At 37.1% G+C, this 19,838-nt stretch overlaps 1 protein-coding gene across 7 annotated transcripts in view; it reads right to left on the reverse strand.

Moving 5' to 3' along the window:
- Positions 1-19,201, reverse strand: part of tnr (tenascin R (restrictin, janusin)) — a 174,691-nt gene extending 155,490 nt beyond the window's left edge. For 5 of the 7 annotated variants that reach the window (XM_016679108.1, XM_016679106.1, XM_016679107.1 and 2 more), the window contains exon 1: positions 18,717-19,201. The gene's annotated coding sequence lies outside the window, so the exon portion shown is untranslated. The remainder of the gene's footprint in view (positions 1-18,716) is intronic. The other 2 variants (XM_016679111.1, XM_016679110.1) reach the window with 1 other exon arrangement.
- Positions 19,202-19,838: the final 637 nt, after the last annotated feature.

Below are 19,838 nucleotides of genomic sequence, written 5' to 3' on the forward strand. Positions count from 1 at the left end.
ATACACCTCCTTTTTCCAACATGTCTCTATCCATATTTTATTAACAAGGCTACCACTGTGAACTCTGATGTGGCTGAATAAAAATTTCAGAAACAAAATTTTTTAGACTTCATGCCTTTACTTTGCAAGTGCCACAGTGCATGAACATTTTTTTTTCAGTTTATACACTAGTAATGTAGTATGAAATAAATATCCAAGCATTCCAGTGTCTCAGAGTGCCAGTAAGGTTTTGTACCAATCGAAAGCCCCTTCTACAAAATACTTTGAGCTTTCTTTGTCTAGGGACCAAGGCAGCAAGACAAGTTCAAGTCAACCTGCAGCTATGACCGCTATGCATTGCAAGTTCTATCTCTGTTTTTTGTTGAACATTATGGGCTACCTATGACAATCTCTGGTTTAAAATATAAAATAGTTTGGTCAAACTTAAGCTATTCCAGCCATACTAACCACTCAAAGTGAATTTACTGATGGTCCTTTGGAGATAAATTATCCAGATGGGGAAGTAGCACATCACCATGCACAACCTGATCATTGTCAAGACAATTATTCTTCTAAACACAGAGCCCCTCCCCCGTCCTCAGACCCCTTCCCACACACAATCTCACTCACTTGCATGTTTGTGAAAAGAAGATGTGTTGTTTCATCTTGTGAGCTGGAAGTATTGTTGCATCTGTATTTGAATAAGACGACAAATCTACCTTTTGTAAAACTGTTGACTTACAGACTTCCTATCTGTAAATCAACTTACAGATAAACCCTGTGGTAATGGAAAACTTTACAAGAATACATTTCTAAATTATTGACTAGTAGATTTCAAGCGAAATCAGGGTTCACCTAAGGAAAAACCAACTACAATTTACCCCAAAGTCCAAATGAAATGAAAAGCACTTTTTTTTTTGTTGTTGTTCCGTAATTTTACAGTGCATGCCATCCAAAACTAACAAAGCGCATAACAGTTTGTTTTTCAGCGAGTTGCTCTGATCTGTGTCCAGCAGGGATGATTAGAGTTATGTTCTTTTCCAGGTTTGGCATCTTGAATAAAGCTCCCTTGAAAACTAACTGCTAAATGTCACAAAGGAGGAGAAAAAGGGAGAAAATTTATGAGTATGAGAGGGACCAACAAACAGAGAGTGAGGGAGGATGAGAACAGAATACCTCATTGCGCAAAATCTCTCTGGGTGGACAGCCTTCGTAATGAGAAATGTTAACATTGCCAGACTTTTTTTTTTCTGTCTTATTAAAAAAATCATTATGCTCACACAAAAGAGTGTGCCTACAATCCATCCTACCAATCAATGTCCTTTACAAGGATGGCAGAACACAGAATAAATGTGTTCATACTCTTTAGTGAATGGCACTGGAAGATAGATGGATCCCCGTACCTGAAAAATAATTTGCTTCAATGGGAAATCATCATCTTGTGAGTGGGAGTGTGGTTTCTGAACAAGAAATTGTAAAGCTCCATCTGACCTATTCCAAAAAGGTATTTTTATTTTATTTTTTTTAGGGTTACTGTTGCGTCTGTGTGGGTTACCCAGCTAAAATAATTTGTGGAAATATTGTCATTATCTTTGACCTCACGCAAATCAAACACAGAACTATCCAACAAAAAGTTTGTACCCTAAACAACTCTCAGGTGTCATGCAAAACTGATCATGCCACTGCCTGAACACCAAGTCATTTTAGCTGGGCTGTGCGGCCATTTCTGGTTGAAAGGTTGGTATGTGTGCAAAACATTAGACTCCCCATGTTTGATCTTAAGCAAAGTCAACACTTTGTAAGACTGGAGGTGCCATTAGCAAGACATCTAAAGCTGATATTTAAAAACTTTAAAAATTATGACTACTGACGGCAAACACAAAAATGTAACTTTCAAGCGCATATCAGCTAAAAAAATGAATCATGTCCCCCAGTTTAGAGTCAGGTGTTAGCTATGTTTCTCTACGGTTAGACTAAATCAGAATATGTGTTCATGTGACATATGTGTCAGATTAAAAATACCCTTTGAAAATAACATCCTAAAAACAGGTATTAAAATTTAATTAAGCTCTGTATTGAAAATACTTTTTATTGTCTGATGTAATATTGAAATTATAAATCTCATGCTTTTATTAGCTGTAAGTGGAAAATTACAATAACAGAAATAAAGCCGTTCAAGCATCCATCTGTGTTGTAATTAATCTATATTATGTGTTTCACTTAACTATAAAGTTCCTAAAATAAAAGGATTTTTCTGTAATATTGTAATTTATTGAATGGCTCTGTATTAGTGATGACCTCTGGTGCTCAATCGCTGCACATCATAATCACCATCAAGTTTTGAGCCTTTTTTTTTTTTGCTTCACATTACCTTGAATTTTTACTATGACCAGAAATGTTTTCAACCAATCAACCAATCATTTCATAAGTTGTGTGAAATGAGCTGATTCAACTCTGTTTTATACATAAGGGTTTTAATTTAGACCTTTTTTTGTGGCTCAACAAGCAAAAGCTCGTTTCCAATGAAAATGGAAACAAGTACAAGTAGTGGACAGGAAAAAAAAAGAAAAAAAAAGAGTAAAACAGAAGCAAAACATCCAAAAGAAAAGCCGAGAAGCCTTTAAAAAGCCTGAATAACTATTAACTAGTATCAGCCTACAAAATGTTTAAAGTCTGAATCTATGCAAGTAAATTATGAACAATTGGCTCAGGGTTTTGCCTGGGTTTGATATTTAAATATTTTTGTATTGTTGAAACTGAAAATTAAAAAAGTCCTTCATAAAAAAACAAAACAAGATGGTCTGTTAAGTGTTTACACCAAGATTACATTTGAGAAAAAACAGGAAATTAGCTTGAACCAAATCTCTAATTACACACCCAGGATACAGTTTTCACTTAAGGTTTAAAAGCGAAGCTAAGCTTGAGTGGTGTGTGTGTGTGTGTGAGAGAGAGTGTGTGTGTTTGTGTGGAGAACTAAACCACAATGTCACTGAAAGTTAATATGATTAAGAAAAAGCAATAACATTTTTTATCATTTTACGTGCACACAAATAAAGAGTCATGTTTATGTATTACTTTGAGTTTGTGTTAAATGCAAAAACATAATCACATTACAATAATCTTTTAAGCTGTGATTGTGGTTATTACTCGTATGCCAGCATTTGAAAGCAATTAAGAAACTGTGAAATCTAATCATACAATTGATAAAGTGTTAGACTTTCACATGCTTAGATGTTACCTGCTAAGGAGATACTGTAGTTGACACCTTCAGCCGATGACTCTCTATGATCTGTCACCTTTGCATGCTACCACAGTTACCAAGCAAATCTCACACAAAGTATATGTAGAACCAAACAAATCTTGATGTTGGCTACCATCTGTTGTGGAAACGCACCATGCACATTGTTGCACAGTGAAAGCCCCAAAGGCAAAGTGTGCTCTACTATCTATTAAACTGCAAATGTTAAGACTTAAGTATCATCTGCTCCTGGCCACTCAGATCTGCCAGGACTCTTGACTGTCATAAAACTCATGCAGCACAATTTCTTGCAACCGCAATAACTGTGTGTGCCAACACCGACGATAACACTCCCATTCAAACAGTAACACCAACCATGCAACAGAAAAAGAAAACCATGAATCATATCTCAAGATGAAGTTCTAAAGAAATGGTGTGCAGAGATCTGCGATTTTCCTCATTTATATAATTGTTCTCTGTGGGACAAGAGCACAAAATAATTGCACTGTCAAGGTAAAAAAAAAAAAAAAAAGAAAGAAAAAAGGTTTTTTTTCCACTTGTTTTCTTCTTCTCTTCTGAATAGACAGTCAGTAAAAGAAGCTTGTACATTATCTCCTGCTATGAGATCTCCTGTTATTAAAATGTTTCTGAATACAGAAACATTTTCACACAGCGATATCCAGCTCCTCCCAACATGACACTTCATTTGGTGAAGCAACTGTGAGCTTCTATTATGACCTGTGGATGTGAATGCTTGGACGTGTTCTGGATTAAACACATAGAATGGTTTATCCCACTTCAGCAAAGAAAGTCAACAGTATTTTCCCCCCAAATTTAAGCTAAATTGTCTTTGTTTCCTTCATAGCTTTTTATGGCAAGGGTTATTGGAATATTCACCAGTTTTTACTTTTTACAGAAAAAGTGACATTTGCAAACTCTGGAACCCCAAGCTGCATGACTAGAGTAGTTACAGTAAGTGAAAATAGCTTGCAGCTTTTGTGGCAATCTAATGTGGGTGACAGTAATGAGTGGTGTGCACAATGCCTGTCAACAGAAATGTGCAGGCGAACAACACTGGCAGAGACAAAAAAAAAAAAAAAAAAAAAGGCATGGACAATAGCAGTACTGAATCCACATAATTTAGTTCTGGATTTATTCACTAATCACTAGCCTCACTCTTATTAGCATGTGCAAACCCCTTAGTCGTCACCCTCAAAACACTTACATGTTAGGCAATGAGGAAACCGGTATCCTAATGACTGTAAAAGCATGAATTGGTAAAGGTGTTCAGAGACTCACACAAGGACGTATCTCGCTCACAGTGTGCTACTATTTGAACATTTATTTTTAAAGTCTTGCGCGTCATGTTAAACTCAAACAGTCACAATCTGGGACACAGCTTTTGATGCGCTTCGATCTCTCTGTTGATTACACAGAGGAAGTCAGAGCGGAGGAAAATGACAGGAGTCAACAACACATGGAACATCGATGTGTCCAACCACCACTGTCTATTTAAGTGGAATCGACTTTTGCTCATTTCCCAAATTACGCATATCTGACTGGCCCAACGCTGCAGGGGCTACAGGAAGCATGGGGACACGGAGAAAGGTTCTCTCTCCCACACACATGCTCTCTCCGTTTCTCCATTTCTCCGCAGGGAATCAATGATGTCTGCTTAATTATTGGGTGAATTTAATCAGCGCCCCAGCAGTACATACTGGCTTGTGACCCTGTAGCTGTCAGGAAGTCATTTGGTTTCAAGCAGTTAGTGGCTGAATACCACCACAATAATTAAAGGTACACCAATTTAATTGCTACAAAGGTGTAGAAGTAGCAAAAAAAAAAAAAAAAAACTGCCACCGCATTGTTGATGCTCTGTTCTCAGCTATTCGTGGACAGGCATTAGAGATCCACTGCTCATGTTAATTGTTTTTGTAACAAATGGCACAGAATCCCTTTGACCTAGATAGAAGTATATGTGGATGCATACCGCCATCTTTATGCACTTAAAATGAGTTCATTACTAGAGCTAACATACATACTGGTATACACTGTATACTTCTCAAAAGATTGCTTACTGTGTATGGTATTATGTTTCTAATTACTAATTTAGAGCTTAGGTAACTTTAAAACTAATCTCAGTAGCAATACATTATTTTTTGTTTGCTTTGGACTATTTTTGAATATTTTTCTCACATAAAAAGGAAAAAGTTTAGTTGTGGCTGATTTGTTTATTACATCACAAAAGTTACAACACACATTTGGAAATCTTTAGTTATTTGCTTCAGGATTTACTGAATCTACATCAGTCATGCAGCACATTTTAATCCACCACCAGTTATCTGAGGTTGAAATTTATTTCACATAAAGAAATGTATACCTACAAAAATAAGTACAGAAATTGCTTGATCACTCAATACATTTGTTTTTTATAGCTATGGTTGCATTTTTTTTTTTTTTTGCACTTTAGGGATTGAATTGAATGAGGATGGGAGTGGCAGAGACGTATGTTAGAGTGGTGTAGGAGAGCTGTGATACAGCAGTGAGGTGTGCTGTGGGGACCACAGAGGTATTCAAAGTGAAGGTGAGTGTGCATCAAGACTCGGCTCTAAGCCCTTTCATGTTTGCTTTGGTGATGGACAGGCTGACGGATACAGACTCATGTTTGCAGATGGCACTGATCTGCAATGAGAGTAGGATGCAGACAGAAGAAAGGCCACAGAGGTAGAGGTATGTGGTGGTAAAAAGAAGATTGAAGATTAGGTCGAGAAAGACAGAAAACATGACAAATGAAGAAGGTAGAAGACTTTAAATTCTTAGGCTCAAAAGACTAGATCAGAAAAGAAGTGACGAAGGGTGCACAAGCGTGTTGGATGGAGAAAGGTGTCAGCTGTGATCAAAGGGCATCAGTAAGAATGAAAGGAAAGTTGTACAAGACATCAGTGAGAGACGTTGTGTGGTTTAGAGACGGTGCCAGTAAAGAAAAGACAGGAGGCAGAACTGGAGGTGGTGATGTTGAGGATCTATCTGGGAGTAATGAGGATGGATAGGATCAGGAATGAGCGCATCAGGAAGCACAGCTCATATTAGATATTTTGCAGAAGTCAAAGATGCTGGACTGAGATGGTTTGGACATATTCAGGGGGGAGACGATGATTATATCAGTGGAAAGATGCTGAGATTGAAGCTGCAGGGCAGGATCCCAAGAGAAAGACCAAAAACAAGATTTATGGATGTGGTGAAAGAGGACAAAGTTAGTTAATGCAAAGGTAGAGGATGCAGAAGATGAGACTAAATTAGTGTTTCTCGATTACGATCCCCAGGCTCCTTTGCCCCTGCATATTTTAGATCCATCTCTGTTCCAGCGCACCTGATCCAAATAATTGAATCACCTCCTCTGCATGCCATCAACTACTGGAGAAGCTTGTAAATCACCCACTTATTCAAGTCAGGTGTGCGGCAGAACGAAAACTCCTAAAACATGCAGGGCAGAGGGGCCTGAGAACCAGAACTGAGAAGCACTAGACTAAATAGAGACAGACGATTGGATGTGGTGATGTGCTGAAGAGAAAAGCCAAAAGAAAAGAAACACCCTCATTGCACATCTTATAAAAATTATTAAAGTCAAAATCTAAAGAAAAAAAAATATTTTTTTTTTCACCAAAAGGGATAATGGAACCCTGAAGAAAGAGTAAATGTCTAGTTTCTAAATAATAAAAAAAAAAGAGATATCAAATTGTGTCCTCAAAACATTAAATCTACTCATTTTATTTTTGGAGGCAATGGAAATAATTATATGAAAACAGTTTCTCTGTTTTATATTACAAGAATAATGATAAGAATAATAAGCAATTATAACCGTTTTTTCACAGTATAGTACCGTAACACGAGTAAATTCATAGATATAAAATAGGGCTTGAAAGTGATAATGACTTTTTTGTATTAGAGATGTTTTGCAGGCATGAACAACAGCTACAGCTCCCGTTGGTCATCATTATGGGACTCCATAGTGATAGTGATTCAATTTATAGAAAATCCAAGAAGACTACCATCTTATTACCACTAATTTGACATTTTGCTTACATGGAAACCATATATACACTTGGTAAAATGCAGGCAATAGAAGCAAAGCCTCCTCTTATCAAGATATTTTTCCCCTTGATCAATCAGAGTAAAAATATCAACTGATTCAGAGTCTCACTTTGATAGTTTAAGGATATAAATCAATTCATAATACCTCAGCATTTCTTCATCATCGAAAGGACATTTCTTTCTGGCTATTCTAATTTTCAAAAATTAGTAGCATAAAGTTGCATAATAAAGTATTCTCATGTAATTGTTCTATAAAGACTGAAAATGGCATTAGGACTAGCTATAGAAACAGTGCTGCATCTCATCCTTCCTCATTACAGCCGTCTCCCTCCGACTCCGAAATATTGAGTTGCAATTGCTTGATTAATTTTAAGAAAATATGTCCAGTGTGTATGATATAAATCATCATAAAAGCAGCAGAGGCTTAGAAATGGGTTTGGTAATGGGGAGTTTTCATTGATATATTATTAGCTATGTGCTGCATCGACTGATGGCCCCAATCCATCAAAGAACAAAAAAACAAAACAAAACTTGATGACAATCACGATTGTGTATATAAGATTGGATTAGAACATAATATAAATATTTGCTGAAATCTTTTCATGTGGGTGTATTTGTACTTGCTTCTTGCACTTTCTTTGCTGGTGCAGAAATCTGATCAAATTGAATGAAAGAAGATAATACTGTAGGAAAATAAACTCTTCTGCTACGTGGCTTTTCATTTTAGTTTTTGGTTGCAACGTCCAACAGAAAATATTTTATTACTCATTTGTAAAACGACTAATATGAGATTACAAATTCAGCAAAAAAGAATGTTACATTTCCTAACCAAACAGCAAGTGTAATTTCAGACTCAAGGGTCGACTTCTGTTAAATGGAACACTTTGGCACAGCACTCATTCATGTATAAAATAAATAAATAAATCAGTTATTTCAATAGAAATTCCAATAATAAAGACTTAGACTAAAAGAAATCTGTATAAATGGTTAACTTGTGTCTTTTTCATTGGGTTTGGAGGAGTATTTTAGAAATCCACAACAGACAAAACCATTACAACTGCACTGAATTGATTGAATAAAAAATAACTAAAGTAGTTGGCAGTGAAATCTGAGTGTAGCTGCAGAGCGGTCATTTTTAGTCAGAACTCAAAGAACAAAAACTTGTGAAAATTGCTGCCTTCTTGTGTAATATTTTTAACAGTGAAAGAAGTTTGGTTCCTTGCAAAATATTGAAAGTGAATATCAGCAATCGTATTTTCAAACGCTTGTAGCTTCTGCTACAAGCTCTTTTGTAGCCTATAGCAGAAACTGTTCCAATGCAGCATAAACACTGTTTTTCTAAAGGGTGGCTTGAAAATTATGTGATTATATATTGGATTTCCAAGATTTTTGTGTATTCAAAGTAGTAGTCTAGGAAAAAGCTGATTTCTTTGCAAAAATGCTTGCCTTATGAGTTTTATACATATTATTATTGTTTTTTTCTTCTCCATTTTAGGGAAAGCTCGAAAGCTTTAACCTATTGATGACACAGTGGTGCAAGACACCACAGAATAAAGTTGCTGTGTTACAAAAAGGATACAAGGTTTCTCACACTTAGTTCATATTGTTATTGCAAAAATAACGGATGGCGCTTTCCGTACCACAAAATACATTCTGTCCAAATCGCTGCAAGTTACATCTGATGCATATCCACCTAAAGCTGCTCTGTTCTGCATATTAAATTAAACGTATAATCTTTCAGAAAACATTTTTCCTGACGCTATGTAAATGGAATAACTGAAGCCATGACAGTGAGCAATAAGAATGAGAATAGCTTTTTAATCGAGCTTTGGACAATATTAAGTAAATGCTCAAAGCCAACAGATGGATATTGAATTCAATATCAATTTAATGATGAGGGTCAACCATATTTCTTTTAAGTAGTGATTTTTTTTTTGTACAAAAAATGTTGACCTGAAAGAAATCAAAAGCATATTGTGCGTATCTATCAGAAGTCTTTATTATTTTTTGATTTAATAAAACCTGACTAAAAATGACAACGCTAAGTTTGTTAGCAGTATTCAAATCTTAAAAGTGCATCATTTTGCCAGTCTGCTCTTTATAGAGTCAGGCTGGGAATCCAAAGCCCCATGTTTATTTCTGCATCGGCACATTAATGAGCAAGTTGTGGCCTCATAATGAACATAATGCTTTTATTATTTATTTCATAATGCTTTTATTTTACCACCTCCATCACATGCATAAAGAATTTATAGAACCGAAGATTATGAAAGCGACGTTCTTCAGCCCACGTCTGAGCCGTCAAACCATGAACGTTGATAATATTACTGGGTAAAATATCAATGGCAACAATTCATTTGTGTATCATTTGCAACAACCAAATGGATATCTGATGGTGGCAAAACTAAATGTTTAGATTTTCTTTGTTAATATACATGTTGCTTAAAATAACCCCAATTAATTTCCATAGCACTAAATGAGCTTCCAGAAGAAAGAACAGAAAAACGTCACAGGCAAATTTGTCTTTCTTGAAGTGGGGGGATAATTTAGTGGTCATCCATTTGACCAGCAGTGTGAAGCAAAAGTTTGGGGAGTGGCAGGGCTTTGTTAATTTATCAGCAAAAGAAGACAAACTAGTACTTTCCCTAATAACTGATTAAAACATTTTCAAACTATATACGGCAACATCAAGGAAAGGTCTTTAGTTTTAGATTTATGTTCATGGGTCCATCTTGATAGTGATAACTGTCCCACAGCCATTACTCTATTATGAAGACGGTTCGTCAATTTGAGATTAGATAAATTTATCCATATGGGATGTCAATGGTTTTAAAGAACAAGAGAAAACAAATTTTCTCTCCGTCAGCCCAGTTTCTAAAACATAGAAAAGTTTGGGTGATGTACTGTTTGCTCAAGCAGAATAGATTTTGCGTGGCAAAATGTAGACTTTTAGACCAAATCTGGACTTTTCCCCCCCCAACAGATTTTAAAAACATCTTTGGCTGCAAAAGCTTTCCACACTGTGGATGCTCTTCACTTCTCGCTCCACAGTGACACACTGGATGATGTACTTAAACATCAAAAAGACTTTTTTTTTTACTCATTCCATCCAGACTTTGCGTCTTCCTCACTCTCTGAGAATAAAAGCAGCCAGGTTTTCTTCCACGATAACTTGGGGAAGATATTTTTATTCCGACTTGACAGTTTTGTTTTCAGGCTGCCAGTTTGACACAGTAATTAGGGGAGGAGAGGAGACATGTCATGTACACCGTGTCAGTGAAAACATCTGCAAATATAGAATATTTCAGGGTAAAAATCTGTTTGTAGCCTACAGAGCAAGTAACTGAACTGATTCCGGCCCTCTATCTCGGTGTCCAGATCCCTTTATCACGGTAGCATGCAGATGTGGTTGACGTATATTTTTATTCAGCAAAGTAAAAAAATCACCATTTCTGAGTTCATTTCTCTTCAACCTAACAGGAAAAAAGAGGGAGGAAAACTTATTTCCTCCCTCTTTTAAACCATTTCTTTTTGTCTTCAAGAAGACTGCGCCATTGGAAAAATCTCTATAAATGCAAATTCAAATCACAATGAACCTGCACTATAGAATAATTAATGTATTCAGGCCAGATTTTAGGGCCCAATTTCCCTTCAGAGAATAGTTTGTCTTCACCTTATCAATCAAGGTTTTATAAGAAGGAGACGTTCAAATATGTTTCAATATGTTGGATTCCTATAGCTTCCACACACAAACCCCTGCATGAGATCAGTTACTATTACCAAAATGATTTTTATTTACCAAATATTTTCATTTGTAGATAATTTTACTATGACTCTACTCTTTTGGGGCGGGGAAGCTCAGACTATATTTTTTTTTCTTTTTGCTTCTTAAGCTACTGATGTATTATTCACTTATTTGAAAGCACACTTGGTGTATTTTAACACACCCCAAAGGCTCAGCTTCCGCTTGTTGAAACAATGTAAAAATCACAAAAAATGGTATTAAATAATCAGCCTAGATACATGGAAGAAAACCGTAGACCTTCAACTGTCTGCTTCATCATTATGTAGAATTTGTAGATGCCTGGAGGTGTTCAAACAAATATGTGCAAGTCAGAATATGCAAAGTCCAGTCATTTGTCAGTTCTGTGTTCCAGAAATGAACATGTTTACCTCCGAACTAAAGCATGTGACATTGGGAAGAGCTTGGGTAAAGCATGGGCAAAGAACAAATGGCCACCAAGTACAGAAGAAGTCAGCATGTTAAAAAAAAATCCCAGATGAGGCTTTTATACAACAATACATAAAAAAGATCCATCTGAAATGAATGTCAAAAAATAAAATTAAATGTATAAAAACAAGCTAAAAATTAAAATGGACTACAGCAATTTGAAGCAAAATTAAATCTACAGTTTAAAGGCGTAATGAGAAGCATCGTCATGACGACATGCGATGGGGAATGTCAGAAAAAGTAACAGCTTCTTAAAGAGACAGAGGCCAATTTCAAGGCATCAAATTGCAAAGTCAAATTTCATCTGATATATACCACATTTTTAAAACAGCTAAAGGTAACAAAGTTTATTTAGTGTGCATTGAGCTATCACTCTGTGCCAGGAAGACAAATAACACTGCCCTTTTGCATATCTAGTTTAAACTGTATCAAGCCACAATCTCAAAAATCAGTTTTTTTTCTGTCCTTTTGCAGCACAGCTGTTACACGAGGTGAGCCATTGCTGTTTTACCCTCCAGCTAAAGGTGTCTCTTGAGCCGCTGTGTTTGTATATATGAACATTCTTCACAGGCTGCCTGGAGGGGGCTCCCGCCTGAACTTGAGGCTTTTTACTTTACAGTAAGGGACTAAAAGCAAGCAGCACAGAGGTCATCTGAAACACTCCCTTGTCCCTAAGGACATACATGCAGCAATGTGCTTATAGATATCACAAGACACATGCACTGGCACTCATAAGTCTATGCACAAACACCTGCACGTGACTAGAGCGGTATCGTTCGAAGAAAAGATTGTGAAAAAAGATGGGAAACCTTTAAGGATTATTTCTGGAATTGAAAGTGAAGCCATATGAGAACGAGAACAAACAAAAAACTGAAGGCTGGAGAGACATATGAGGAAGAAAAGTGACAGGGAAATGAGAGAGCGAGAAAGATGGACAAGGGGAGAGATAACACCAGATGCTAAATAGCTGCTGAAGTGGAAGAATTCCAGTTTAGATACACGCAGTTTAGCTAATGAGGAACATTAACGTGGCCTCCCCCAGCAACTGTAAATCATAGCGAGCATAGGAAGATGCAAGGATAAAAATAAAACCTTTCCAGTAAAGTACTTGATAATAAAAACCATAAGCCGAGCAGCAACACTTCCAACAAGGAGCTTTGGCTGAACTCTGAACTCTCTATTCTGTTTGAAGGATTCTGGCAAAAGAAGAAATTTATACATCTGTGATTTAACAGATTGAAAATAAAAACCAAGGTGAACACATCTCTAAGGCACTCTGTAATATAAATCAGAGGCTTATCAGTTCCACTGTGTCGTCCCGTGTGGAAAACACGACTTTCAGGTACAGGATGGAGAGAACAGAAAAAAGATCTCCACTCCTCTCGATTGTAAAGCCCTCCATCTTGCCCACATTATTTCAAGTGGGCAGTTCACATTTCTCCCTGCGTTTTATGATCCTATCAGCTTTTCCATTTTCACTCCATTCGCTCACTGCTTAACGCACAGTAAAACCAAAAACTACCACAAGGCCTTAAAAACCCCAATACTCGCTCCCTGTCCCGCCGCCATAAATCCTCTGTGCTAGGCAATTATTTTAATACACTTCCGACAAGTTTAACAGCTCAGTCGATTGTCAGGTCAAAGCAGATGGCATCAAAACAGTTTGAAAACATAAATGTCTTTTATTGGTGTTCCTGCATATAGCAGAGCGCGGCCGTCTTGGACATCCTTATTGATTCTTGTTTTACCCACACTCAGCACTGTCACTCTACACCGTTCACAAACTGCATATGGGAAATTTACAGCACCTCGCTCGATCAGACATCCCATTCTCAGCGAATACTGCAAACTTGTTGCTCCATCAACCCTTCTGTCTGTGTCCCTTTTTTTTTCCCCCCCGAAATTGAACAGAAGCCCGCACACACTGCCTTCTTTCTGAAGCAGCGCCGTCAAACAGACGAGCTTCTTGATAAGTTGAACATAATTGGTACAATCATCCCGTCTCCTGTTGGTGAATTGGACCCCTGTGAAGCGCTGTGTGGTTGAACGATTAATGCAAGAGGAGAAAAGTGAAGCTGAATGTTTTATTGTCTCAAGGATTTATTTGAGCAGCCTTAACCTTCATTAATTAGAGCGCACCATGCGCATAATTATTACGATCAGGATCTTCAAACCACGACAATGGTTTTCAGCGAAGGATGGCAAGTAAAGCCATCTGCAAGTGTGGTATCCATGGATATCTACATATGTTAAGCATGTTGGTGGTGTTGGTCGGATAAAATGATTTGGGCTGAATCCCATATTCATTTTTATACCAATGCCCCTCACTCTTAATTTGAATTAAATTTGCTCTACCAAAAAGAAACTCCTTCGAGATCTTAATCCATCGTCAGAAAATCGTTTTAACATAAGCAAATCTAACACCCATTGTAGTGTCATGCAAAACTATTCATGATTTTATTTTATTTTTTTAGATTTCGTTACCAACTAGTATTTTACATGATTGAATAACACAACGTATAATGTAAAAATATGAAAAGTGACGCATGCGTTTGTATTCAACTTTGTCAAGCTACAATTTGCAGCAGTTGCAGCTGCAGTCTGAACTTCTAAAAACTGAATCTACTTCACAGTTACAATGTATAAAGTACCTGTGAACAGCAGTTTTCTAGCCTAACCACAGGTCAATTGGATTTACCTTGGAAACATGGTTGGACCATTCTGACATCATTTGATTCAAACTATTACATCATAGCTTTGGTCGTATGTTCAGAGTTGTTTTTGCAGCATCATTGACACATTTCAGAATTGCTTTCCTTTGTAATTTGGCATGTTGCTACTGTCAACATCAATGCTGCTCCTGCAGAGTCATAATCCTAAATATAAGATTTAAAAAAGTTATCCCAGATTCTGCAGCCTTCACCGCACAAATGTATAAAGTTATGTAAATATCAGTAAGTGCTGCCAACAAATCAAAGTGCTTTGCTAAAGATACAAGACTAAAACATCTGTGTAATGATGGAAAAAAAAACTCATCTGTAATGAATTGGCTGAAGTAAAGCTCTTCAAATTGTCAGTTTGGCAAAATGCAGACATTTCAGCTCCATTAAATCCGTTATTTGCAATGAGCAATGAACCAAACATTTGGACAGCAGCATCTCATTTGTAGAAAGTGTTGTCACCACTTATGAAAAGCGTCTTTGTGGGTATTAACCAGTATGTCAATGTGCAGCTTTCTATTCAAACTAAAAAAAGTGGGTTTTGTTGAATAGGGCCATGTTGCAATTATACATGTGCAAAACAAAAAATAATTATCTAGGTTTTTATTAATTCTCAAGTAAGTCAGTCCAATGGCCTTAAAAGGAGTGTAGACAATAGTTTTCCTCACATATTTGGAAAAAAAGTAGTAAAAAGTGGAAAAAGTGAGAGTAGGCGAATATCGCCAGTCGAGGTGTGGCGTGGTGTTAGAATCCTGCTAAAGAAGAATGATTACTTAAACTGAACCTAAAGGGTAAAACAGATATGTAAAAAACATATCTTTTTACCCTAAAAAAATATATTTGTCTTTAACTTGAAATGACATGATTTAAGTCACATTTAAAGAATAAAAAGTTTGTATTGCGGTTTAATGTGCCATCACATTTTAACATTTTTACAGGAGCATACTTAATGAATCAATTATCTATTAATCTAATTACTCTTGGATCTTAATTTGAACCAGTTTTCAACTCAGATTTGACGACACGTTCCTTAAACAAATGTATAAAAGAGCCCAATACCGTTAACCGAAATTACATTTAAGGCAAAGTTGATTTAATTATTTCACAATATGCAACGACAAGTATGGTGATGAATACGCAATAATTTGGCATGAAATTTACTCGACATCCACATATTGCACACTCATATGCTGCGCAAGCCAGATTACTATACGTGTGACATCTCATGGAGAGAACTGTAAGTGAAGGAAAGCAGATAAGCAGCACAGAACAAGTAAACAAAAAGATGGAAGGAAAGTGACAGACAGGAAAAAAGTTGGCATTTGTTCAGACAAATGCCCGTGTCTTGCTCCTTCACCTCGAAAACAAATCAAAGCAGCCTGCTCAGGATTCAGCACACAGACTGAAATGTTAAAAAAGGCTACAGACATGGTCCTTAAAAATATATATAAAAAAAAAAAAAACAATCTCCCTAATTGAAATTCTATGCTCAATTATAAGCATTTGTTTTCATGTTTGTGTAACAACCACTAGACTGCCGTTTCTGTAGTGGAGTCGCACTAATCTAATTGGTAATACACTAGTGTGATGGATATTAGAACCAATGGTTAAAGATTTCCATCTCTGTTTTTTCTCTTCCCGTGTTTAAATCTGCACATAATCTGATGGACGCCGCGGTCGATAATTACAGCTGGATATGCACGCGTTTAACTGTCTTCCTAACAATAAGTAATGACCGTATAGCTTAGCTAACACAATTAACATTAACGCGAGGGGGAGCTGCGGTGGGGGAATAAAAATCCCATCAAAATAAAGCATTATGTAAATTATTAATTATAACACAGACAATTGCAATCTTGTTCAGCTGCCCATTGGCACTGAAACAAATGGGAAAAAAGAGTCAGAAAGGAGAGAGAACGGTGCCGATAGCCCTGAAAAGGAGGGAGTGTGAGAAATATTTCACTATTACCACCTGCTCCTGGAGTAATTTACTGAAACAATTTGCAATTCAAAGACTAAAGCGCAGGCTCTTATCTAAGCTGACTCTCTACAAATGCAAACTAGAATGTGGGAAAGACATGAGCAAGTATTTGTATAGATTTGGGTTTGTTCGACTCTGTGAGATGTAACTAACAACGTGTTAAACATAGAAGCAGAAATCCAGACATGAAACAAATTTTTTAAAAAACATAGAAGGTAGAATACACTGGACAAACTAATATTTAGATGTTAAGGTAAACTTTGACATCATTATTTAATCGGGTCAAGAAGAAAATCGATGTGATTTTGAATAAAGATATGTGCCAATAAAAGCCAGTGCAAAGACTTGAACAGGTAAATAGCCAGTGAGGTGAAGAAACTTAAGAAAAAATGGTCCACTGCAATCACAATGAGAACGATTGGAAAAAAAGAGTGAGCGATCTCTCACATTTTGTGTCTCAGCTTAATGGTAGTGGTCTCACATGGGAGAGAGGGAAAGCAAAGCTTTGTGTGAGGAATGATAACCTCAAGCCCTCCCATTCGCAAGCATCATATCACCTTGGTTGGGGAAAAAAAAAAAGAAAAAGAAAAAGCCTTGGAAATCAACCGATCAGTCTCTGCGTTTCCATGAAATGATGGTTTTCTCTCTGCTTGTGTTCCTATTTTTCACCACATCTGCCTTTTTTCCCCTCCTCTCAGTCTGTCCTCCTCCAGACAGGTCCAGAGCTGAATACATCACCTCTGCTTTCAATATTGTGCTATTATCTAACTGAATCAAATCCCCAGCCCCAACCTGTTCTCCTGTTCTGACCATGGACAATATGTCTGTCGGACTTTGACAAATTAAACCAGCTCGATATATGGCAATAACCTTCACAGCAAAACACTGGGTGGAGGTGTGTGGTGGTGGTGGGGGTGGGGGGATGTTACAAAGGCAGAGGAGCAGAGACTGAAAGAGGAATGGAGACACGTTCAGATGGATGAGGGGATCATTCAAGCAGGACTCGCCATTTCAAACCACAGCTGAATGTATGTACATCAACATCAACTTTAAATGCCAACAAGAGAGAGTAGCTGAAACATGCTAAATTATCTGAGATAAAATGACAAGTTAATTAATTTCTCCAACAGTCTGAAAGCTTTATAACTACTGTCAAAAAAAAAAAGCACAGTGCAGAAAAAAGGTCATTTTTGGGTTGCAAAATGAAATCATAGTGAAACTGCAGTTAAGACTAAAAGTCTTTATATCCATAGTGGATTCAAGTTTATGGTAATTTTATCCACATGTTTCTTCTGATTAAAAGTAATAACATTTTTGGAGTGTTTAATTCAGAGTCCTGACCTAAATCTAATAGAGAATCAGTGAATGGAGCAAACGATTAAGGTGACAACAAGAAAAAAACTAACATGAAAGACTTGGGGCTCAACCTGACACATTTTGACTCAAAGTCCAGTGGAAACATTCAAAAAGCTGGTCATCAGTTTTATAGGAAGGATTTGACAGCTAGGTCAATCAATAGAGATTTTCCATTGATCATGTAAAAAGGCATGAATTTTAACATGCTATTTTTTAGTGAAATTTTAATAAAAATAGATGTTTCTTTTTAAACTTGACACTACTTTTACATTCCTGAATCATCTTTCGTGATATGTCTGTCTTGCTTACTATCAGAGAAAGAAAAAAACTCTTTGGGTGGATAAAAATAGATTAAATCCAAATCTGCAAATCTGCTAAGAGGCTATGAAAAATTTGGGGCTTAACTGCACTTTATTTACAAAAAAAAACGAAAAAAAAACAAGTCACATCGACTCTGAATGTTAAGATTTATCTGTATAAGGGGGATCTTATTCAGAGCTACAGTTGTCCATTTATTAATTGTTTTCCAGACAAAAAACTATTTGAAACTACAGAGCGTAATAACCAGTCACTTTCAACAAACATCTACTTCAATTAAGACGGTGACAATCTGACAGAAGCATCAACCAGTCCATTCTTTTCCTCAAAGCAAGCTCATATAGTGACCCTTATTAAATTGTTCAAGGGGGACTTGCTTTCCAGACACGTTTTCCCGAGTTTCGACACAAAGCTCCTGCAGCGCACTTGAACCACACTGCAAACAAAATATCCTCTCAACAACCCAACAATAAAGGGTCGTTAGGCAACTATTGTTGTGATTTCCTCTGCTGGGCGCGATAACGCCTTGATTGATGCCGAGCCTCCCCAGTTAATCACCTGCCCCAGACGACGACTGTAGTGCTCTGGCACAAAATTAAAAACTGAGATGATGCAGCAACTTCAAAAGGCTGACAAATGTGCAAAAACTGTGCGCGAGTGAGGATCCGAGACAGGCAGACATGCACTTACCACAAAGTAGCTCGCACGTGCAGATCAGACTCTGCTCCATTTAAATAAATAAATAAATAAATAAATAAATAAATAAATAAATAAATAAATAAATAGCTCAAGTTAACTCACCCGCTCGGAGCTTTGTGATGGACTCGGTCTTTGCTTCTTGTTCTCTTTAATTTCTTGGTGGCGCTGCGCAGACTTTCTGCAGGAGGGCGCTCAGCCGTCCTGTGCGGCTCCACGTAAAAGCATCGATCTCTCTTGGCCAAGTGGAATGAGTCCCTGCTGCCTCCACGAGAGTCAGATGTGCTCAGCCCTCTCCGCCGCTCACACAGCCTCACACAGACGCACAAGGAAATATGAGGATGGGCAGCCTGGCGTTCCGCTCCCTCTCTCTTGCTCCCTCTCCCTCTTTCTCTCCAGCGAGCTGAAGATGCTCTCACTCTGGCTGCCGGTTTCTCCCCCTGACACCCCCTCCAGCTATCCCCTCACTCTGTCACTCTTTTTTTTTCTTTTTTTTTTTTTTTGCCGAGTTGAACTGCATGCGATCTCACCATCTGCATTTTTTTTTTCTCTTGCCCTTTCTCAATTGATTCCTCTGGCTTTCACTTCTCTCAGAACTGATCAATGTATGTATCTTTGCTTGTGCAGCCTCTAGTGGCCGTGCTGCTCGGAGGGTCCGAATTTATATATTTATATATTTTATTTTTATATTTATTTTTAAAAAAAGAGAGAACATGAAGGTTGCTCTAGGATTTCAGCTTGCATCAGCTAGAAAGAGGAGAGGGAAAACCATTGGAAACACCATGCATTGCTGAGAAACGCATCTAGGTAGATATTTTTTTTCCCCCAGTTTCCTCCTGTTACTTGTTAAAATGAACCATTGAAAATTGCTGATGTTGTAAAGAGAAAATCTAAGAGAAGGGTCAACTAATGTTTCATTGTGTTATTTTTATTTTAATAATGTCCCTCTAACTGTGAGAATATGTAGATGTTTATTTAGTTTGACAACCATGATCCACATCATTTTCTTCCCATCTAGCCTATAAGCTGCTTCTTTTACTTGGAAGCTGAGGGCATTCTTCTCAAACACAGCGCTACCATCAGGAAGGTACTGTTTCATCTAGGGTGGTGATAAATGTTGCAATTTGTAGGTTTCTTATCCTCTTAATATGCAAATATATTTCAAATGAAGGGAACCTAAAAATCTTGAAAGTTTGAAACATCTGGTCAGTTGTTTTTTTTAAAAAA

Source organism: Poecilia formosa, unplaced genomic scaffold (genome assembly GCF_000485575.1).
Source record: "Poecilia formosa unplaced genomic scaffold, Poecilia_formosa-5.1.2 Scaffold202, whole genome shotgun sequence".
Taxonomy (NCBI): Eukaryota; Metazoa; Chordata; class Actinopteri; order Cyprinodontiformes; family Poeciliidae; genus Poecilia; species Poecilia formosa.